General features: G+C 33.7%; 1 protein-coding gene across 6 annotated transcripts in view; it reads left to right on the top strand.

Annotated features, from left to right (window-relative positions):
* Nucleotides 1-25367, top strand: part of NOVA1 (NOVA alternative splicing regulator 1) — a 152856-nt gene that overhangs the window by 61086 nt on the left and 66403 nt on the right. The window contains exon 1 of one of the 6 annotated variants that reach the window (XM_058429891.1): nt 6971-7081. The exons of the other annotated variants lie outside the window; for them this stretch is intronic. The gene's annotated coding sequence lies outside the window, so the exon portion shown is untranslated. Of the gene's footprint in view, nt 1-6970; nt 7082-25367 lie in introns of those variants that run through there. 6 annotated transcript variants of the gene reach the window in all.

Below are 25367 nucleotides of genomic sequence, written 5' to 3'. Positions count from 1 at the left end.
CAGCTATATCTTTTTAAATTTTTTTAATTTTTTAACATTTTTATGGGTACATATTAGGTGTATATATTTATGGAGTATACGAAATGTTTTGATACAGGCATGCAATCTGAAAAAAGTCGCACCATTAGTAAGGGGTTATCCTTCCCCTCAAGCATTTATCCTTTGAGTTACAAATAATACAATTACGTTTTTAAAGTTATTTTAAAATATACAGTTAAGATATTATTGACTATAGTAGCCCTATTATACTATCAAATAGTAGGTCTTATTCGTTCTTTCTATTTTTTTTGTACCCATTTAACATCCCCGCCTTCTCCCCAGCCATTCACCACCCTTCCCAGCCTCTGGTAACCATCCTCTACTTTTTCTGTCCATAGTTCAATAAATTTGATTTTTAGATCCCACAAATAAGTGAGAACATGCAGTCTTTGTCATTCTATGCCTGTCTTATTTCACTTAACATAATCATCTCCAGTTCCAGCCATGTTACTGCAAATGACTGGACCTCATTCTTTTTATGGCTCAATACTCCATTGTGTATATGTACCACATTTTTTTTTTTTTTTTTTTTTTTTTTTTGAGACAGAGTCTCACTCTGTTGCCCAGGATGGAGTGCAGTGGAGTGATCTCAGCTCACTGCAAGTTCCGCCTCCCAGGTTCACACCATTCTTCTGCCTCAGCCTCCCGAGTAGCTAGGACTACAGGCGCCCACCACCATGCCCGGTTAATTTTTGTTTTGTTTTGTTTTTGTTTTTTGTATTTTTAGTAGAGACAGGTTTTCACCCTGTTAACCAGGATGGTTTTGATCTCCTGACCTCGTGATCCGCCCACCTTGCCCTCCCAAAGTGCTGGGATTACAGGTGTGAGCCACTGCGCCCGGCCTATGTACCACATTTTCTTTATCCAGTCATCTGTTTCTGCTGATAGTAATTTTTGAATAATCATATATACTATAATCATGTTATATTTTTTGCTTAATTTTTACATATGCCAGGGTTTTTTGAGAAAGGGCTGTTTATTCTGGTCCACTGTTATATTAATCCTTATTTGACTTATTGTTGTTTTTTAGTCTCTCTTTATTGTAAAGTATCTGCTAGAATAATAATTCCCTGGCCCTGTTGTCCTTTATTTTAAAAACTATTGTGGTATATTGCTACATTTCTTTTTCTCTACAAACTTAAAATTATTTTGCCACTTTATCCTTCCTAAATAAGCCATTTCTGTTTTTATTTTAGTAAAGTAACATTAAAAGTATTAACTGCGCAAGATATTCTTGCAATATCCAGGATTTCTTATAAGAACTGAGGTTTTTAAAAATTATTTTCTGTCTCAGTAAAGCTTTTTTCTATATAGATATCTAAATATTTCACTTAAGGCAATTACTAGTTGTTTATTTCATGTAATATTATTCCTGGTTGCTCTTTTAGTATTTCTTTATTTACATATTTAGCTGATTATTATGCTTCTGTAGTGTATTAGTTTCCTCTGATCGCTATAACAATTAACATGAATTTTGTGTCCTAAAATAATGCAGATTTATTCTGTTTCAGTTCTGATGGCCAAAAGTTCAAAATCAGCCTTACTGGGTTAAAATCAAGCCTCAACAGAGCTGGTTCCTTTGGAGGCACTAGGGAAGAATCCCTTTCCTTGTCTTTTCTACCTTTCCTTGACTCTCAGCCCCTTTTAAGAATCACTCCATCCTTTTGCTTTTGTCGTCACATTTTCTACTTCCTTTTTTAACCTTCTTGTCTCCCTCGTGATTATATTTAGGGCTCACTCAGATAATCCATGATAATCTCCCCATCAGAAGATCCTTAATTTAAGCACATCTGCAGGTCTCATTTGCCATATAAAGTGACATTCCCAGGTTCTAGGGATTAGGGTGTGTGTACTATGTGAGTGACCTTTATTCAGCCTGCTCATATAGAATAATTATTAATTTTATACTATTTTATTTCCATTGATTTTATTGAATGTTATGTTATTGTTGCTTTCAGTTCATTTTCTACCCAGTTATAAAATCTCTATGTGATCATATGTTTTTTTCTTTTTATAGTAGTAATTTTATACCTGTTTCTATTTCATATTTTATTGCTTCTTTCAATTTTAAAGCAAATGCCAAAAATGTTTTCCTTCATCATATTTTCTGTTGTTTTCAGACAGATATTTTTTCCTAATCATAGAGAAGTAATTTGTTTTTTGGTCTTTAACAGTCATCTTGGACAAACATGTTTAACATACATCTTGGACATATGTTTTGTTGTATTTATGTACTGCCAAGTATTAGCCCACACTTGCATTTCTGTATTAAGCTGTATTTAACTATAGTATATCAGTTTTTCAATATACAGATGGGTTTAAGTTGCTTATATTTAGTTATGATTTTTAATGTCTTCATGCATACATTTGTGTATGGCTGAGTTTGTGTGTGACTTTTTTTTCCATTTTGATTATCAGAGTTATGCTAGTTATTAGAAAAGTGAATTTAAAGACATTCTATTTTTCCTCTATAGACTAGTTTATATTCAGTATTGAATACTTTTTGTAGCATGAAAATTCTCTTTGCATTTATAGTTTGAAATATCACATACAGCAGTCTGAGCACAGAGCTTATTTGAATATATTTATTTGATAGGCCTTTTTCATTTCTTGGTTATTTTTGAGTGAATTTTGATAATTTATATTGTTCTCAGAGAGTTGTCCACTCCATCAAGATTTTACAGGACTATTTGTTGCACACTTGCTATGTATTAAGCATTGTGCCAGGTGCTGTGCGTGCAAAGATAAGAATTTCCCAGGATTCTTAATCTCAGGGAAACATGTAGTGAGAGAAGTTAATTTTCTTAGGGTAGAGACATAAGAAATAGAAAAGAAGAAATTAACATCTAAACAGAACTTCTGATAACGATTTCCTCATGAATACAGGCAGCGTGTACAAAGTCATAAAAATGGTTGAATACATGAACAATTGAGACATTTACAAGTAGATCATTACAGCTTGAGTTTAGGTATTGGTCAGGAAAGAGTACTGTATAGAGATTAGAAGCTGTATTATGGATTCTTCCTGAATTTGTACCTTTTCCTATAAACATTGATAGACTGTTAATAATGTTCATTCTGGGTTTATCATCAGTATATTCACATTTTTAAAAGATTAGTCTGATGGTAATAGGGAGGACTTTACTGAAGGAAGTGGGAGTGGTTAATGCTGGAACCACTTACCCATTGCGTTACCACAAAATGCGTAAGTGGCTCCTAAGCGAGGGCTACAAATAGAGATAGAAATGAAGGAAAGACTGTATATAAACAAATGCTAAAGAAATAGACCAAAGATTAGTTTACTGATTGGATACGGTAGATGAGGGAGAAGTCAAGACGACTTCTAACTTCCTGTCAGTTGTATTAGAACAAAACGTTTTCCTTGTCTTTATTTCAGACGTGATAGCTCTGATTTCATTTGAAAGACTTATTATATTCTACATAGACTGTATCATTAACATGAAAATGTGAATAGGAATATCAATGTCAGGATCACATTTTTAGTTAGAAACCAAAGTTATCTATTATAGACAATATATCTAATAGCTAGGAGAGAAAAAATAGACAATCTAATAAGATTTCTGAACCATATAGCATGGTGATCTAAAAATCATGTTTTATTTATGATGTTTTTAGTACATCTTCATTTGGAAAAACGAAATAAAGAATTTTATAGTAAAAGAGTTTAGACATAATATTTGAAATTTGTTTGAAGTGGTTTCTTACCAAATGTATTCCCGGCATTCATAAGATATGGATATCAAAATGAAATACCCTCTGCCCTCAAAAGGTACAAAAGTCTCGTAAAACATGTCTTATAAAGGTGATTTTCGAGTATCTGCCCATTACATACATCAGTAATACAAGCTCATGCAACTGCCACCATAGTCAAGCTATGGTATATTTCCATCATGCCAAAAAATTTCGTTGTGCCCCTTGCCAGACCATCCTTCCCATCCATCCTCACTTCAACATTCCTTCCTTAACCCCCTCCTGCCATAGGCAATCAGTGATCTGTTTTCTGTCACTATAGATTTGACTTTTCCAGAGTTTCATTTATATAGAAGCATACATTATGTAGCCTTGTGTCTAGTTTCTTTTGCTCTGAATAATGTTTCTGAGATTCATCCCTGATTTTGCATGTATAATTTATTCCTTTTTATTGTTGAGGAGTAGTCATTGTCTAGGTGTGTGTATACACAGTTTATTTATCTATTAATGGACCTTAAGTTGTTTCTAGTTCTTGACTATTAGGAATAAAATTGCTATGAATATTTGAGTACAAGTCTTTGTGCAGAGTTATGCTTTCGTTTATCTTGGGTAAATACTTGGGAATGGTATATCTGGGTCACATGGAATATTCAACTCTGTGAAAAACCACCAGGAGGGGTTGTGTCATTTTACATTCCTGCCACTATTTCATGAGCTCTCCAATTAGTCCAGATCCTTACCATGACTGTACTTTGCGGCGTCAGTCTTTTTAAAATTTTAGCCATTGTAATTTGTGTAATTGTATCTCATTGTGATTTTAATTTTTGTTTTCTTAGTGGGTTTTCATGTGCTTTGTGACCGTCGCTTTATTTTCTTTTGTCAACTCTTCAAACCTTTGTCTCTATTGGATTGTTTTTCTACTAATCAGTTATAAGAGTGCTTCAAATATTCAGGATACAAGTCCTTTGTCAGATATATGTGTTGTGAATATTTTCTCCTGTGTTGTTCTGTGTCGTGGTTTACCTTTTCATTTATTTGTTTGTGTCCTTCCAGGAGCAGAAATTTTTAATTTTCATGAAGTCCAGTTTGTAAATGCTTTTTAAAAACCTGTCTTACTTTTTGCATATTAAGAAATGCTTGCAAATGTCAAATTTTCTCCTAGACGTTTTGTTTTGAGACGGAGTTTCGCTCTTGTTGCTTAGGCTAAAGTACAATGGCGTGATCTCGGCTCACAGCAACCTCTGCCACCTGGGTTCAAGCATTTCTCCTGTCTCAGCCTCCCGAGTAGCTGGAATTACAGGCATGTGCCACCACACCCAGCTAATTTTGTATTTTTAGGAGAGACGGGGTTTCTGCATGTTGGTCAGGCTGGTCTCAAACTCCCAACCTCAGGTGATCTACCTGCCTCAGCCTCCCAAAGTGCTGGGATTACAGGCGTGAGCCACCGCGCCCAGCCTCCCCTAGAGGTTTTATAGCTTAATTTTTATGGTTAGATCTATGGTTCATTTTGAGGTCATGTTACATATTGTGTGAAAACAAATTTGATCAATAAGTATGCCTAATTAAGGGAAATCTAAAATTGCTATCATCACACATTTGACAGACTCTAAATAAAGAAGAAGTAGATGGATTTTTTTCTGCTGAAGTTAAAGATAGATTTAGTACTGACTTATGTATGAAATACTGCTCTAGTTTTTGTACCCATCCAACAAATAAAACATGCCTTGTAAAATAATGACTTTCTTATTAGTAGTGGGTTTAGGTGGAGACTGCTAACGTTCTATATAGAATGAATGTACATATTAATGTCTCTTCACAGTACTTGTCACATGCAAAATATTCAGTAAGTGTTGTTTTTGGTTATTAATGTTCATTATTGTTAATGTCATTCGTATTGTTATAATTATTGTATTTAGCATTCTTGCCTTGAGGAATTTTAGAAAGGATGATATTTAGATGAAATAGGTTTGGTTCTGTAATTTATTTATTTAATACTTACACATAGTAGTCATACTTTTTATGTTTTTTTTCTGCCCTCCCAACCCCTCACACACATAAGAAACTTAATTGTTAATGGGTTCTAATACATAAGTAATAGGAAGCAGTCTTTTTAACATCCTTTGAATGATCTCTTTTATTTGCATAGATAATTCCTGAATAATTTTTTGAAAAGTTCAAGAACAGTAGATGCAGAATAAACAGCTCAAGTAACATTTTACCTATGCTTCCAGTCTTTTCCCAGAGATAAGTATTATTGATCTGATCTGTTTGCTTTCAGATAATTATCCATACATTTATACTGATATATATTATATATAGGCACATGTGTAGGTGTATTTTTCTTTGTAAGCCTAAATGAACATATTAATGAACATATTATACTTGCTTTTTTAATCTTAACAGAATGTTTGATAAATCTTTCCAGCTTGATACTTTCTTCATTCATTTTTACTGCTGTATATTATTTAATAGGATGAATATACCATAACTTATTTTTCAAGCATGCAGCAGGTAAACAAGTGCGAGGCCAAGCCTGACTGACAGAATCAGCTGGTAAAGAAAATGAGTCACTTTTAGGCTGGGTGCATGCCTCACACCTGTAATCCCAGCACTTTGGAAGGCCGAGGCAGGCAGATCACGAGGTCAGGAGATCGAGACCATCCTGGCTAACATGGTGAAAACCTGTCTCTACTAAAAATACAAAAAATTAGCTGGGCGTGGTGGCGGGTGCTTGTAGTCCCAGCTACTCGGGAGGCTGAGGCAGGAGAATGGCGTGAACCCGGGAGGCGGAGCTTGCAGTGAGCCGAGATCGCACCACTGCACTCCAGCCTGGGCTACAGAGTGAAAAAAAAAATGAGCCACTGTTAGATTCAGATAGTTTATTATTTACATAGACAGCAAAAGGAGGGGAAGCTAAAAGTATCACATCTCCAGGTCCTGGTCACATACAGGAAAAGGACAACATGAAAAAAACAAAAGGCTGCATGACTGAAGTGTGAGTCCTAGGATTCCCCATTGCTGAAGACTCAATTCTAGAGTGCAGCTAAATACTTTTATAGTGTGCCACTATACCCTAAGGGGTTGAAGGTTAGAAAGAGTGAGGCAAAAAGCTTCATACCTCATTAGAACCTGGGAGGCTGTGAGAAACTGTCTTATGATAGTCTCCCATTCTCTCATTTTCCAGAGGATCACGAACCATTCTGCTAAGATACAGATTACCTGCATTTAAAGCCATTCACTGTGTGGCCTATAAGTATACACTCACCATTGCTGGAGCATCGTGATAGAGCCATTCCCCTTCAACTCCAACACCTGACCTTTCCCATATCAGGTAACAATTCCTCAAAGGCATAACCACTTCAGCCGGGCGTGGTGACTCATGCCTGTAATCCCAGCACTTTGGGAGACAGAAGTGGGCAGATCACCTGAGGTTAGGAATTCAAGACCAGCCTGGCCAACATGATGAAACCCCGTCTCTACTAAAAATACAAAAATTAGCTGGGCATGGTGGTGGGCGCTTGTAATCCCAGCTACTTGGGAGGCTGAGGCAGGAGAAATGCTTGAACCTGGGAGGTGGAAGTTGCAATGAGCCGAGATTACACGACTGCACTCCAGCCTGGGTGACAGAGCGAGACTCTGTCTAAAAAGAAAAAAAAAGGAAAAAAAAAAAGCATAACCACTTAATCCGATACTACACTTAATTGTTGTTTTAGGGGCTGACAGCAAATATGCCTCCTAGTAGGGTGATCAGGTGTACTTTTTGGATAGACCTTAGCCAAGCTCCTCATCCAGAGCCAAGCCATTCACGTCATAAATTGAGATACAGCAAGTGGTGTTGGCAATCACACATATCTTACTTCAACTGGCCAGGAGGAACTCCAGGGCTTCCTAGACTTTTCATCACCACTGGACCAGAGAGTTTAGAGTGATCAGCTTTAATATGTGAAGAATATACAAAAGAGTTTGTCTTTCTTTAAGTATTAGAAGAAGACCACAAGGCACCAACAATAGTAGGATTAGGCTAAAGGGAATCATAACAGTGTCCCGAAAATTAATCTTGTTATGTGGCTTGTTCACTCCTGCAATCAGCAGCTTTCCTTAGATTGAGATTCTTCATTGGTCAACAGTTGAGCTGAAAGCAGTAGTCTGGGAAATACTGGCTCGGTGGCTAAGAGCTGAGAAATATTAATGTTTCTTCTACCCACCCCGGGTGTGCCGATGTCTAAGGTATTCTTTTTTCCACAGCCAGGGTTACTATCTTCCAACAGCCATGTGTTTCATTCCCTGCAGTATGATCAGTCCCTGCAGCAATTGTTTCACTCTTTTGCTAATCCACCCTCTACCTTACCCATACTATATGGCCTGGAGTTGGCCCTACGTGGCTTAGCAGTTTCTTCATTATATACAATATGCATTGTACCATCTTAGAACATCTTTTGCTCCTTGAAATGTAGGCCACATCGGAAATACCATAGGAGTTGTAACCTCATATTCATCATCATTATCATGGGTATCCCTAACTGCCTAAACCTAGCAAGCATAACAGGACAGTAAAAGAGTCAACAGGTTAGAGTCTTCCAACCCCAGTACTTTACTACTTGAAAATTCCAGCACCCTAATTTTCCAGGGATACAGTATGTGAGGAAGTGGTGTGAGAAAGATTAACCATGTGTTTTTGGTCTTTTGTAGCAAGTCTGGGCCTTCTCCTTTCCCCTCAAACCTCATAATTAAACATTCTGTTTAGCTAAAAGGAACCCTTCTGGGGAATTGCCACAGTTAGAACCCAGACTGCCTTTCTTAAGTGTGTATGCCTCTGGGAGCCAAGCCATTTTTAGGCTCTAGTTACCTTTTTTAGTTTCTCCTTTGAGAATCTATTCTGTCTTTCATTGAACCTCTTGCCTGAAGATGATATGGGACATAAAAGGTCCAGTGAACGTCTCAAATATCTGCTCACTGCTGGGTAGTTTTACTCTAAAGGCCACACTATTGTCTGATTGGGTACATTTGAGAAATCGACATGTGTGAAATAGTCCGTCTGTCTTTGAATAGTATGGCCTGCTTCTACTGTGTGGATAGAGATGACAATAGACAACCTAGGAAGGTGTCTACTGCTGTCAGTGCCAAGTAGTATCCTTAAGAACTATATGGTCTACTTGACAGACATGTCTGGTACCCCTAGCTATAGGCTCCAGAGTTCCCTTTGCTACTTAACTGTGTAGTTGGTAGTCAAGAGCACACATATCCTTGACCTTACATGTTAGAGAATCGCTAAGGTTTTTTTTATTATTATTATTTGTTTTGTTTTGTTTTCGGCTGTATCCTAAATTGGAGATGGGTTACCATGCTCTGGGCAATGATGTATTCAGGTGGCTGTGGTCCTTACCAAGGCAGTGCAAGTCTGATCAGCTTATTGATTCTGGTGATGCTCATCCTCAAAGGGTACTTTCCCATGGGCATCAACATGAATCATGAACAAGAAATGTGAGATTTGTACAACCTGCAGCTATAATGCTCATCTCCATAGAAACTGGAACGAGGTCATCTAAATTGTCCCACTGCCAGGCTTCGGACCACACAGCTAGCCCATTGACTCCTGGTATCAGTCATTGAAAATATAACAGACTTTGGGGGTGTTTTCCAGGGAAAGCACCATAGCTCATGACTTCACCTAGTGAGCAGAGTTCTCTTTTCCATGCACGGTTTTAAACAGTTTTCTTTAGGGCCACACAGCTGCAGTGGCCCATAGCACCTCATTGGACTTTACCTTAGGTGATTCTTCTGTGAACTAGACCCAGGCATCCTCAGGAACCCCAAAGTTCTGAAGTCTCCAAGATGTCCAAGATTCTGATACAGACTCTTGTATTTGGGATGGCTGTATTTTGGGAGTTATTAGCCACTTTTTCATATAGCTGATGTGCCTATGATTTTCTTTAATAACATACACATCACTGGTTTATCGTGCATTTGCAAGACCACATTGCCTTAAAAAGTAGATTTTCCCATAAATTATTTTGGACCACTTGAAGGTAGCAGGTATTGTTGAAAAATAACGACAAATTGTTTTTAGCTCTTATCCCCTTGATTCTAAATTCAAGGCAAAACTTAAACATGCAGTTTACCACCCAGTATTAGTGTTTCTTTCAGATAAAATGTAGCTAATTATGAAGGAATAAAATGATGATATGGTTCATATGCTGATAAAGTGAGTATTTTTTTTTATTTTCTAACATTAAAATTTAGCAAACCTGTCTTTTAAAAAATATCTCCAAGATTTTTGTAAACAGCGCTGAGCTTTTACATAAATAAAAGTATATTTTGTCTAGTTTTATAGTTCTCTCCATCTAAAAAGAAAATAGTGCCAAGGAGTTTTTCATTTCCTTCTCTGAAAAGACATGGAGTGTTTATGCAGGTTTCCAAGCAACATCAGCTTTGAAATTATAAGAATAACTGAATACTCAGGAAAGCAACTGATCCAAATTTGTAAGACTTTTGGAATTCAGTAATTGATGAAAAACAGAACCGTGTTAGTCATCAATAAATTACACCAGTTTGCAGATTTAAAAACATATTCTCATATTTAACATTTCTCAAATTTAAGTTATGTTTACTTAATATATCTGGGGTGATTTCCTCAATTAATACTGCCAAACGAGTTTAATCTCTTATTTATTAGCATATTGAGAGACTTTCCATTGAGTACGTTATAAATTAGCAAGCAGTTCTTTAAAATTGAACTTTTACTTAAATAAGCAACAATAGAAAAAGAAAGTAAAAATTATATAATATTTCCAATATATAACGTAAGCTAAAACTACCAGGTGGAAAGAATTTTGTCTTATGACTTAAAGCTATTTAATAACACATTTGATTTTAGAATCTCAAGTAAAAGAATGTGTATTATTGGCCATACTACTATATTTAAAATGATCCCTGACTCCCCTCAAGACAAATATATTAATTTTTTACTTTGTGGGACAGAGAGCAGAAAAAGAGTAGAGATGAAAATACTGGAGAAACAATGCAGGAGACATTTATGAGGTAAGAATGTCAAGAAACTTGTAAAGGGAGAATATTATAATGACCCCTGAAGAGAGAGCTTTAGACCAGTTGAATATTAGAGGTTACCACATGGCTGTTCATCCACTAATAAATACATGAAATTACTAAAATGGCAGCCCCTGGAACTATGTTTTGAGGAAGGTGAGAACGTGGACTTATTATAAATGGGTGAATATGATTTCTTTTTCATTAAGTTCACAAATAACTTTCAGACATGTAACAGTTATATGAAGTGTGCCATAGTCATTTAGTGTAAGTTTTATACACAAAAGTGTTTTTACTAAGACTGTCACAGGTTCTTTTGTGAATCTTATTTGTTTGTTTTTCCTCATTGTAAATACTGTAATAGAACATTTGTGTCTTAACATAAGGCAGTAAATGACCTTAGGAACCTTCATTTTTATATAGAAAGTGCAGGAAAAGTTGGCAGAGTAATTTGTTGATTATAGATAAAAGCTCTTGTAGGAACTGGCCACATCTGTTTTATTGTTTGCAGCTGAGACAGTCAACACAAAATAAGTTGGCTGGTAATAAAAGTACAATAATTGCTAATGTAAAACAGACAGATGTTTTTCTTATTACATAGCACTGGACAGATGTATTTGGGTAAGAGTTGAAATTTTTAACAAAATTAAGCTGGTCTTGATCCTCAGAATTTGAATATTTTACTCTGAAATCATGTTTTGTTAAACCATGTAAATATTTTATCTTTCCCAAGAAGTATATGTGAAATTATTTTTGTTTTTGGAATTTCTGAACTATAGTTTTGAATACACATGGAACTAATTGCAGTTAATTACATTTTGGGTTGTAGTATTTCTGATAAGGAGATAATTACAAAACTGCTACCCAGAATGTAATACCCTGTTCCACACTGTAAAATACTGATACCTTTAAAAAATTTTATGTTGTTTTAATACTTCCTGCATATTTAAATTTTTACCTTTTATGAAGTGATTACTTGAGTTATGCCCTTGGGGGCTCTTCTTGACTCTACCATATATGGAAAACCACATTAAAGAGAAAATCTTCACATCATTGACTCCTTCACATTTTGCATGGGAAGAAAAGAATTCCAAATACAACTTTAAGAACTTACTGAATATTCTAACATTCTTTGTTATTAATCCTGGAAGATGACCTACATGTAGACTGCTAGGTCATGTTGGCTACTTTTGATAAGGTGATTGAAGAAAGCCCTCTGTATTGCCCTATGATGTGATAGATCTAAAATATGCAGTCATTTTAACGTTGAGTAGAATTCATATTATTACTATATAATTATTAATAATAATATTGAAGCATTAGTGGAACATATCATTTGAGCCATTTTTCTTGTGGATTACATTGTTCTGTGTGAACTTACAAGAAAACTCTTTTGCCTACATCCACAAATACAAGTAAAGGTCTTCTTGCAGTGTGACTTACAGTCCTCATTTAAGAAGTAACTGGTCTTACTCTCCAAAGATATTTGATCCTGAAGGCACCAGATCCACAAACAGGTTGCCTTCCATCCTGTTCTAGCTAATCAAACTGTTATAGCTAGATTTTAGAAAACCTCCTCAGTGGTTTTTGGGGTAATTAGTTGTATGCATACTCAAACACAGGGGTTGGTGAATTTTGTTCAGTAAGCCAAATCTGACCACTGCTTGATTTTGCCCAGCCCACAAAGCTAAAAATTGTTTTAAAATCTTCAAGTGGGCCGGGCGCAGTGGCTCACGCCTGTAATCCGAGCACTTTGGGAGGCCAAGGCGGGCGGATCATGAGGTCAGGAGATCGAGACCATCCCGGCTAACACGGTGAAACCCCGTCTGTACTAAAAATACGAAAAAATTAGCTGGGCGTGGTGTCAGGCGCCTGTAGTCCCAGCTACTCAGAGGCTGAGGCAGGAGAATGGTGTGAACCTGGGAGGTGGAGCTTGCAGTGAGCAGAGATTGTGCCACTGCACTCCAGCCTGGGCGACAGAGGGAGACTCCGTCTGAAAAAAAAAAAAAAAAAAAACTTCAAGTGGATAGGAAAAAAAAAGAAAAAAAGAAGAATGATATATCAAGGAATGTGAAAATTATATGTAATTCAAATTTCTCTGCCCATAAATAAAAATGTATTAATATACAACCATACTGATTGTTTATGACTGTTTTTACATTACAATGGCAGTTGAGTAGTTGCAGCAGAGATCGCATATGGAGGTCTTACTACTTTACATTGCTTCTCAATCGTAGTGACACTGTAATATCTCGACAATGTTTGCCATACCATGGAATTGTACTTATGTGTTATTAGCAGTACATATTCATCATGTCAAAACAAGAAGAGAAGAGAATGTGAGCTTCTAATGTTATGGTTTTAAGGAACCATGCAGTGTGAATTACTTTGTTATAAATAAGGTAGCACAGTATTGTATTATGCAGTAACACTATAGTTGCACTAAAATAATAAATGTTGACATTACCAGATTACACACTCATTGCAGCATTACCAACACATGAGAAAGCAATGGTCAGAAACATTTTAAATAAAACGTCTTATTCACAAAAATAAAAAATGAGGCTGCAACCACAGTGAGTTTCTGAGTAACTAATTTGTTGGCCAAGTAAGGAAAGTCATTTCCCAGTGGTGAGTAAGTTAAAACCTATCCAGAGAAAATAAACTTTACTGAAGGAGCGAATGCCAAGTTGTTTATTCAAAGAACTAATGTGACTGAGGAAAAACTTCTATGAATAGTCTGCTTGGAACAATTACGGGTGAGAATATTTTCAATTGAGTTAAGAAAACGCTAATTTAGGACAACTGGAAGTAGAATCTAATGAGATGAGTTGAAGCTAACGGTGGCAAAAATATTTGTGATATTAGGAGCATAATAATTTGTGTAATTAGTTACACAAATTTATGAAACTTGTGAAATCTGTGGTTATTCATAGTAATATTATTCACCAAGTACCTTGTGGAATATATTTGAGTCTATCATGTTATTGAACCAGTAGTATCAATAGTAAACTTCATTCAGTTTCACAGAGTGTTAGTTCTGTGAATTTTTGTCAGAAATAGAAGATGAATATTCTGATTTGCCGTACTTGATAGCAGTTCAATAATTTAACAGTAATAAAGCCTATTGCAATTTAGCCAAGACCAAGATGGATTTTTTTTCTGAATGAAAACGAATCTAACTCTAACCCACATTTATCAACATTAAATGGCTATGAAAATTAGCTTTTTGTGTAGACTTGATAACGTTTACAATGAATTCAACCCAGTGTTACCAGGCCAACAGCATTTACTTGCAAAACTTAAACTTTAGTAAAGTCATGTCAACAGTAGTTTTTGAATCACAGGTTACACTTCCTGTTGTCTCAAAAATTAAAACAAGATCTCCAACCCTACACAAATTTGCAGCAGATGTATTTTTTGAGTTCAAACTATAGTTCCAGCAGCATATTTCAGACCTCAGTGCAGTTCAAAAGAAATTTCCATATTTCAAAATCCATTTATCTGTGCAATTGAGCTTCTGCGTAATCTTGAATTGACAGTGATTACTCTGCAATATAATGGCCTGCTAAAAGCAAATATTAAGAGAAAAACCTATTATAATTCTATAGATGCCTCCCAAGTGATGGACATGACCCTAAAATATTATATGCACATTGACTGATATCAATATTTGGCAGTAACTATCTTGTGAAAGACATTTCATTTTCAAAAATTAAATACATAAAATCTCGTTCTAGATCAGTATTAACAGATGAACAGTTGCAATTGATTTAATGATAAGGAACACTGACTTTGAACTGTAATTAAGGAAAATGTTATACTTCATCTTTCTCCTTAGTAATCTCTTTGCTGTTCTTGGTTAGTAGCAGTATTATTTGAATTTTGTCAATATAAAAATTGCAGAAATTTATTTTCTCTTGTATAAACACCTACATAATACCGTTGATTTAACCTCTTGGCCTGCGAAACCTAAAATATTTACTTTCTGAACCTATATATTAATAAAAAAAGTTTGCTGACCTCTGTTCTAACATATCTACTTTTACAACTAAATTGTTCGAGAAATATTTTCATACTATTATATCTTTGATTGCTTATCTTTGATGATAAAAAGATAAAGAGTAAATTTTAAGAACTAAGTTTACAAAGAATGAAATATATTTATACGATGATCAATTAACCAAATCCTAAACAAAGACAAATCTGTTATAAAAGGAAAAGCACCAGTCTACTAGTTTTCTCATACCATTTAAAAACAAACAAAACCTAATGCTCAGTTAAAAAACACAAAGGCAAACAATATTGTAATAGAGTTCATGAGTCTGTTTTGTTTCTTTCTGTTTTGTAATAGCAATTAAGCGATCTAAAATTTTTTAAAACTGTATGTCACTTTTTAACTTTTTATATTAACTTGAATTTTTACTTTGAGTTTACTGATAATTCATAATTTTCATGTCTGTTAGAGTAATATGTCCAGTAAACTCATTGTAAGGTATGAAATATATTAATATGTCAGTTTTCAACCTAATTCTGCTGGGAAATTTACAAAGCATGTCACTTTTTCTTTACACCTTTTCTGCTTGTGATCTAAAATACTCATGCTGAACTACCTCAAATGAGCATTGATTTTCAAATTGTACTCTTTGGAAAGTTAGTATTTTTGTCTGATTTATCAAATCTACTTTAGGACCATACTTCTATTTTATTTTTTGATATGGACAGAATTTACCAAATCTAATGTTAGACTTTGGTGTTCTCTACCAGAGAGCTCTAACATCAACATTGTCAAATATGCTTGAGGATTGGATGACAGGGCATTAAGAGTTGTACATTATGGCATTATACAGTGTTTGAGCTAGAAAAGTTGATAAACTTATATAGCATTTCAATTTTTCAGATAAGAAATTTCGTGCCTTGGTCCTGATTATCTAACTAATTATTTTAAAAATGAGAATTAAAACTCTGGCCATGTAAGTCTCATTCCATTAAATTCAGTTGATCTTCATTATTCTTGGATTCCATAATTGCAAATTTGTCCCCTCACTAAAATTTATTTAAAATCCCAAAATTAGTACTCACAAGTGCTTTTACAATCATTAACAAGCATGTGCATAGTGATAAAAAAAAATTGAGTCACCTGACATATTTTCATAGCTTAGGTCCAACAATGTGATGCCCTGCCATCTTGTTTTAACTGCCATACTGTTAACAAGTGTCCTTTTCAGTAATGCCACGGCTTATTTGTGTGCTTGTTGTTGTTGACTTCGTTGCTTAAAATGGCCCCCAAGTGCAGTGCTGAAGTGCTGTCTAAATTGGTGTTTCTAAGTGCCAGAAGGAAATGATGTGCCCTATGGAGAAAATATTGTCATTCCTCAGTATACACCAGGGATTGGTTTCAGGACCTTCCTGGATACCAAAATCTAAGCATACTAAAGTCCCCCAGTCCACCTTGGGGAGCCTGCATGTAGGAATAGCTGGCCCTCCATATATGGGTTTTGCATCCTGTGAATACTGTGTTTTCATCTGTGTTTGGGTAGAAAGAAATGCACCATAAGTGAATCTATGCAGTTTAAATATGTTACAGAAAGGTCAACTTTACATGAGTTACGTGATCCTCATATAGGCATAATTTACAAGGCCGTTGGCCATGAGTTAAATGTTAATGTATCAACAATATATGTTAAATAAGGTGTTTTTAAATGTAACCGGAAGTTCATAGGGACCTAACCCTGTATTTCCCCTAGAAATAATGTTCAGTATTTGTTAATTCAGTGTTTGTGGCAACTTAATAGATCATAACTACCTTGAATAATGCAAACCAACTGCATCTGTATATCAACAGAAAATGTACCCATTCTTCATTAATTCATGCATTATTTAATATAACTTTTTTCTGTGATCCCACCGATAGGAATATAAATTAAGAAAAAAATTTCTTCTACTTGTAGAAAAATTTATTTTTCTCTCTTATTTTTTCACTAATTATCTGGTCCTCTCAAAGTCATGCAGTTTTTGTTTTTCCCAGTCATAGGATGATTCTTGCATCCTGCCTGTGGTTTTACCAATATATTTCATTATTTATAAGGAATACACAGGAAGAGAAATTGAGTCATGCAAATCCATTATAATTACCAAAAAAAATTTCAAAGTACATGTTAGGAAGATACATTCTATTTTAGTTTATCATTTCAAGAGTTACTTATGGTTCCTGTTTCTCTTTCAATTATTTTACCTTGTTTTTTTCTACTTCTTTTGCATAGATGTTAACAGTCTAATTCTATGAAAACAAATTTGCATGGCATCACTAACCTAAGAACCACTACATCAAATCCGGAATCTTTTGTATGAATTTCAAAGCCCTTTATAATCTGGCCCTACTCTACCTAGTCTTAGTTTGTGCTGTTGATTCTCTAATGCATATCTTGCTATTACAGTGATTATCCAGTACAAAATTTTGATAAAGATTGTTTCAGTTTTGAGCCCAGATATTTCCTTCTGAAGCAACTCTATAGTACCATAGAATGTTAGATTTGGAACAAAAATGAAAAAGTATATAATTTAGTAATCATATTTTACACATGAAAAATCGTCGTAATAGTTCCTTATTGCCAAATACAATTTAAAAACTAGAGGTCATTTGTATCCCAAACCTCAGAGTCATGCAAGTATAGCCATGTAACAAACCTGCATATGTGCCCCCTGAATCTAAAATAAAAGTTGAAACTAAAATGAGGAATAAGTTCTGGTGTTCTATTGCAGAATAGGGTTACTATGGTTAACAATATTATATATTTCAAAATAACTGGAATAGAGGATTTCGAATGTTCTCACTACAAAGAAATGATAAATGTGCGAAGTGATATGCTAAATACCCTCATTTGGTTTTTATGTAGTGTATACATGTATTGAAGCATCACACAATACCTCATTAATATGTACAATTAGTATGTGTCAATTCAGAGTGAAACTTAAAAATAAGATTTAGACTTTTTAAAGCAAGAAATGTGAAATTTCAACTGATTTGTCATAGCATTAAAGTGATAAAAGAAGGTGTTATTGATAAAAGAGGGCTACATAAAACAAGCTAATATCTTTGGTCTAATTTATAATAATAATGGCAATACTTTTAAAATGCTTTTACCATAATTATTGTATTTATATTTAAGTGTACTAACTACAGAAAACTTAGATAATAGAAAACTATAGAAAAGAAACATTACTCGTTATCCCAACACAGTGTTTGTGAAAATGAAATACTTTTTCAGAAGGAGAGTAAGTAATTTATATTTAAAATACTTTCTTCATCTTGAACAGGGACATTTAAGGATAATATAATATCCTTAAATATTTTATTACAAAATAACACTATGATTTATCTTCCCTTTGAAATGAATTATTTGGCATAAATAAAGTATTGGACCTGTACTTGTCTCATGTTTATGATAGAGATTAAAATTTGGAAGTCCAATTAACTGTAGTCTCATTTGTAGTTTGCATTTCATCAGAATAGTTGGTGTTTTTCCAATTCTGCTTCTAGCCCAGATTTTGTATACTTCTTCCAACAAGTATATTTCTTCAGAATTTAAAACAATTTCATATTATCTTTATTCTGAAATTCAGGAAGAGGAAACTGATAGTTTGTAAACTTCTAGTGGTTCAAAGGATGTCCTTGTTGGAAATGGTGATTTACATATGACTGTGCCATGGCATGGTATATATAATTCATTTATGGATATATTCTTCAGATATTTATTGTTTGTGATAAGACTAATCTTTAAATTTTATCTGGAAAGTGGCAAATGGCAAAATTGTTATTTATAATAAATTAAATTGTTAAATTATCTTAACATTCTTAAAGTACATAGTCCATTTAGTCTTCTCAACATACAGTTTGTATTCTATCTACTATATTATACGGACTCTCTTAATATTTATTTCAACAAATATTTAATGAACACTTACTACATGTTTAGTTACCTGAAATAAAACAGTAAAACAGAATCTGTAAAAGTTCTTGCCTCTATCAGTTTACATTCTAGTGGCCAAGAAAAGTAATAAGCAAGCAATTACTAGCATTATTTCAGGAGGAAAAGAAGCTTTGTAGGCAGATTGGTCAGTAAAGGCCTGTCCGAGGAGTGGTATTTGTGAGGAAATAAGTCAAGGTGTTTGGTGGAAAAGAGCATTCTAGCAAAAAGAGCCAAGTACTTCAAGAAGGCTGCTGTAGCAGCAGCAGAATGAGCAAGGGAAGAGTATTAAGAGGCAAAGTTGGCTGGGTATGGTGGCTCACACCTGTAATCCCAGCATTTTGGGAGGCCGAGGCAGGTGGATCACGGGGTCAGGAGATCGAGACTATCCTGGCTAACACAGCGAAACCCCATCTCTACTAAAAATACAAAAAATTAGTCGGGTGTGGTGGCACATACCTGTAGTCCCAGCTACTTGGAAGGCTGAGGCAGGAGAATCGCTTGAACCTGGAAGGCGGAGGTTGCAGTGAGCCAAGATCATGCCACTGCACTTTAGCCTGGGCAACAGAGCGAGATTCCATCTACCAAAAAAAAATAACATAAAATAAGGAAAGTCAGAGAGCTAAGCAGTGGCCAGAACGTGAAGGCCATTGTAGGCCATAATAAGGAATTTGGATTTTATTCTTCTTCATTTCTTTAACACATAATTAAAGACAATCACAGCTAACAGCTAAATGATTTACATTACAGAGACCCATTGAGACAGTGTGGTGTTGCTGCAAGGATAAATAGGTAGACCAATGGAAAGAAAAAACACTGTTCAATAGAGTCTAAATACAAACAAAAATATATATAGTCAGTTCCTTTAGGCCAGATGTTACCTTAATAGTGTAGTTGTGAAAGCATAGTCTGAGTTAATTGAGTAGCCGAATAGGAAATATGTAAACAAATTTGTATCTTGGCTCCTACCTGACACTGTTCTCAAAAATCAGTCACAGATGGATTGCAGATCTAAATGCCAATGGAAAGAAAATATAGCTGTTGGGGAAAAAAAAAACCACATAGATTATCTTTATGATCTTAAATTAGACAAACGTTATTAAAGTGGTATATAAAAGCTCTAAGCATAAAGGGAAAAAAAACAATAAATTGGGCCACATGAAAATCAAGAACTTCTGCCCATCAAGACACCATTAACAGTGAATAGACAAGTCACAAAGTGAGAGCATATACTTGCAATACAGTATGCATAGAATGCCTTCAAATCAATAAGGAAAAAATACAACCCAATAAAAAATTGGACAAACAACTGAACAGGAATTTCACAAAAGAGGATATTCTAATGGCTGATAAACACTAAATACTGTTACAAATATATTAGTCATTAGGGAAATGCAGATTAAAACCATAACATGATACCACTGTTCATCCACCTGAAAAACTAAAGTGAAAAAGACTGACGATACTGTGTTGGCAAGAATGTGGATTAACTCTCATAAACAGCTGGAAGGATTGGAAGTGGATAAAATAACTTTAGAAACTAATCATTTTGGAGCATCCTATAAAGTTGAACATACGCTTGTGTTCTTGAAAATTTGAGATATACACTTATGATTTTGTACTTTTTTATGTATACATGTATACATACCTCAGTAAGTGTTAAAATAGCAAATAAAGTAATTTGTAGAAATTTATGAATGTAAGAATGAAAATGTATAGGCGTTCTAAAATATTTCAAGCGTAGATCACTATGATCTATTTTTCTTTACAGATAAAGTAATACAATAATTGTCATTGAAAAGTCAATAACATAACCGATACTTGCTTTTCCTTTCATCCTTTTTCTTTACCATGCTTTTTAGTAGGCCTAGGATACATGTCCAAAATCTTGTATTTTTGTAAAAATGTAAAGTAACCATGATAGACTATAGATACTGATAAGTTTTGTAAGTTAAAAGTTTGCACACTAATCTTTGAGTCTGGTCTTTTATTAAACAAAGTATTTGGAGTCTCTATTTGCATGTATTATGAACAAATTGATTAGTATAGTATGTATTATGTGCCTTGACTACTACTAGTGAATATAAGAAAGTAAAGTTTATATTGTGCAATTGTTATCAACTTTGAGTAATGCGCATATAATAAGTGTTTTAGAAAATTTCCTGTATAGCACCCATTTTTGAAAATTTTAAACTTAGTTAATTTTTTTTCTTTATATAAATACAAGCTCAGAGCACTCATATTGCACAATTCCAGGTTACACATTACAGTCACTGTTAACTGGAACCCTAAACAGAGGCCCTGTGAACCTGCGAATTTTCAAAAGTAATCAACCTAATAATGGAATAAGGAATAAAACGAGAATTCCTCTTGAAATGATTTTCGTGGTTCAATGTAGTAAATGTCATAATTATTGTCCACTTTTATTCTTTGTTGGCCATTTTTGGACTACACTTTAGAAGTTTGTAGAGACACTGGAAGAAAGAATAAATATATAGTGGATAAGATAAAGCAGAAAAGTTAGTAGATGTAGGTAAAAAGATAAACATTAAAGTAATGAAATTGTATATTAAGGTAGGTAGAATGATAGAAGAAAATGAGAGAAATACGCTATTGGGATGTGGGCTTACTTTTGAAGATAAGGATAAATATAATAGCAAATTGATATATAAAACAAATGTATATAGTTTGTAGTGTGTCTCAATTCATATGTATTTTTAATTAGAGGAATACATTTCCATCAGTTAAAGTTCATTTGAAATATTTAAACTTTGAAGAAAAAATAAAATAAATCAAGGCTGCTTTTATGTAGCAAGGCTGTACCAGTATAATACCCATTTATATATTTCTCTGTCAGTTTGAATTTGATCCAGTGTTCCTTTAGGAGGAGAAAAAGGCAAAGTACTGCTTCTGTCAACTGTCTGAAGAACTGCACACATTCCTTTTCTCAGAAGAATGAACCTTAAGCATTACGTATTTATAAATATGTAATGTCTTATTTTAAAATGTTTAACATCTTTATATTAACAAGTTAATGCCTATATGTTGAGGAATTGCATTCCTCCCTTTAACCTGAACACTTTGTTATAATTATATGAAATATTAACGTTCATATTAATATTTTGTATTCTCTGAGAATACAGATTTACCATAACTGTGAACATGTAGATCAGTTTTTCCTCAAGGGTAGGAGGTACACATGGATGGTAGATACGTTTAGTTGAATTTTTTTGTCTGAAGCTTTTTTAAAAATGACAAAATGAAAGATAATGTGAGAGTCAAATCTATATATTGTGCCTATACTTACACTGACATAAATTTTTAACTATGTGATTTTGATATAATTTGGTTTAGTATTTATCTAATGTTAAATGTGATCAATCTTAATTCCATGAACTTTCAAATGTAAAACAATTTTCTTGCACTTTAAAAATAAGTTATTGACATTCATATTAACTTAGAGATATCTTAACATTTAATTCTATTTTTGAATGTTACATTCATAAATTATTAAAATAACTTGGCTAAAAGCAATGCAACAATATTATAATACACTATTTTATTAATGAATGTTAGCTATTCGAAAAGAGTTACTATGTGCAGATGCTACCTATTGTGTATTTTTAAAGTATAATTTAAATAGTATTAGCATATTACACATAATTTGTTTGGATTTATAACTTTTAGAACAATAGCTGGTAAAATTAAAGTCACTTTTAATAATAGTTTCATTTCTAGGTCCCAATTAATATTTGGTTGAGAACACTTTTCATTTGTTTTAGTATTAATATTTATCAGTATTTTTATCTGATTTTTTATTAAATAAAATTTATAGAAGGTAATTTAGAATTTTAAAACATTTTAAAAACATTGTACTTTCATTGTATTTTTAAAAATTTTATAAGCAACATTTATTTTATATTCATTCATTGTTCAGAAGCACTGACATTTTCTTCTGGATTTATTGCCATTTGCACAATCTGTTTCCATGACAACAGGTTTTCTCATGCATACTTCCAGATGATTTAAAAAATCGGATTATTTTAATTATATGTTAATAATTTTTAACATATTGCCAATTGTTTTGTCAGGTATCCCCGCTTAATTTCAAAGCATTGCATGTAATGCCAGTTGTAGCATTTCAGACATATCTTTTTCATACTCTTATTTCTAGAAAATTACTAATTTTGCATAATTTTTCTAAGAAATTTATTAATGAAAATCCATAAATTGAATATCTTTCATTCAAGATTACAGAAGTAATTTGAGCCTATTACATTCATTTTAAAACAAAATGCCCTTTCTGCTAAATGCTGAATCGCTTTTATGAGAATATTATCGGATCATTTTGTGTTAATTGTTAAAATATAGAAGGCAAAGTGCATAAAACATTATTGTAAATTTCCCAATGTCTTTTAATGGTTTTATGGATGGAAAGTTTACACCAATCTATAGTGTTTAGCAGTTGGCAAAGTATGTATATACATTTCTAGATGTTGAAGCCAGTAGACATTTAATATTAAGGCATTTAAAAAGTATTTTTTGTACACCTGAAAATTAATTGCAGGTAACAGTAACCTGAAAGGAGAAACAATAGATCCTTTTGTATTATAGTTCTTTTGAACATGAGGTGACTCTATTTAAAAATGTATTGACTACCTTCTTATGATACGTAATTTGGAAGTTGTGCGTTTTGTAGCACTTCAAGTAAAGTTTTATAATATTTGCATATATTTTTCTACTTTTCAAATTATGCCACATGTATAGCCAGTGAAGCCACAATTTGAAGAACTAATGTGCTATTGCGAAATTTATTTATTATTATGTCATAATCATTGCATGCATACTACAACTATAATATCTAAAGCTTTTAGTGTGGGTAATATATTCAAGCAATAAGATGGTTTGACTAGTGTCTTTTTTGTAATTAACATTACATAATTTAAAACATTGCAATTTAAGAGTTTAATTGAAATCACAGATATTTTAATATTACATTTCAATTGTTGAAGCTAACTAGAAATGTGTATGGTTGTGTTTTAATGAAACTGTGTTCACAAAAACAGGTGGTGAGTTGTATTTGGGCTGCAGGCCCAAAATAGTTGACTGCCCCCTGCTTTAAACTATTCCTTAAACTATTCCCTCAGAATCACCTCCCTTATCCCAATTTTTACTTACTCCTTTGTAGTTAGAAGTACTAATGTGAAGAAATATGAAAAGCATTCTTCAACTATTCAAATAATAGGACCAGTTTTGCTTAGCTCATAGACTTGATTTTAAAAGCAGTTTAAAAGAAATCTTAATTAAATATTTTTGAGTAATTCAGGAATAAATATATAGCTTTTCAGTGAGACAAATTTAAAGCAAAGCATATACTCTTATTCAAGCGTTAATGTATTCTTTTTAAAGATTTCTTTACATTATATAGCAGTATTTCCCAGAATATGGTCTATGGAATCATAGTTGGAATGAGATCGTCAATGAAAAAGTGTTCTATCTAGTTTAGCAAATCTAAGGAGTGTTTAACGATATGAGAATAGATGCACTGTGTGTTTTGGCGATTGATTGAATTTTAGGTTAATATGAAAAATATACAAATAGGTATTTTTTTCTCTATGTTAGTATATTTAACTACTTCATCAAATAATCTGAAATAATTTATTTTTTGAGTATAAAAAAATATTAATTTGACCTCATGTACATGTGGGGAACTTAGCCATGACTGTTGCACAGCCTTGTATGTATTAGCAACCATTGTGTTAGAAGATAAAAGTGAACCTATGTCCTGAATGGTATTGCCTAGGTTTTCTTCTAGGGTTTTTATGGTTTTAGGTCTAACGTGTAAGTCTTTAATCCATCTTGAATTAATTTTTGTATAAGGTATAAGGAAGGGATCCAGTTTCAGCTTTCTATATATGGCTAGCCAGTTTTCCCAGAACCATCTATTAAATGGGAATCCTTTTCCCATTGCTTGTTTTTGTCAGGTTTGTCAAAGATCAGATGGTTGTAGATATGCGGCATTATTTCTGAGGGCTCTGTTCTGTTCCATTGATCTATGTCTCTGTTTTAGTACCAGTACCATGCTGTTTTGGTTACTGTAGCCTTGTAGTATAGTTTGAAGTCAGGTAGCGTGATGCCTCCAGCTCTGTTCTTTTGGCTTAGGATTGACTTGGTGATGCGAGCTCTTTTTTGGTTCCATATGAACTGTAAAGTAGTTTTTTCCAATTCTGTGAAGAAAGTCATTGGTAGCTTGATGGGGATGGCATATACCATTCAGGACATAGGCATGGGCAAGGACTTCATGTCTAAAACACCAAAAGCAATGGCAACAAGAGCCAAAATTGACAAATGGGATCTCATTAAACTAAAGAGCTTCTGCACAGCAAAAGAAACTACCATCAGAGTGAACAGGCAACCTACAAAATGGGAGAAAATTTTCGCAACCTACTCATCTGACAAAGGGCTAATATCCAGAATCTATAATGAACTCAAACAAATTTACAAGAAAAAAACAAACAACCCCATCAAAAAGTGGGCAAAGGACATGCACAGACACTTCTCAAAAGAAGACATTTATGCAGCCAAAAAACACATGAAAAAATGCTC

The sequence above is a fragment of the Hylobates moloch genome, unplaced genomic scaffold, assembly GCF_009828535.3.
Source record: "Hylobates moloch isolate HMO894 unplaced genomic scaffold, HMol_V3 SCAFFOLD_16, whole genome shotgun sequence".
Lineage (NCBI taxonomy): Eukaryota > Metazoa > Chordata > Mammalia > Primates > Hylobatidae > Hylobates > Hylobates moloch.
This window is presented reverse-complemented; position numbering and strand designations above follow the sequence as displayed.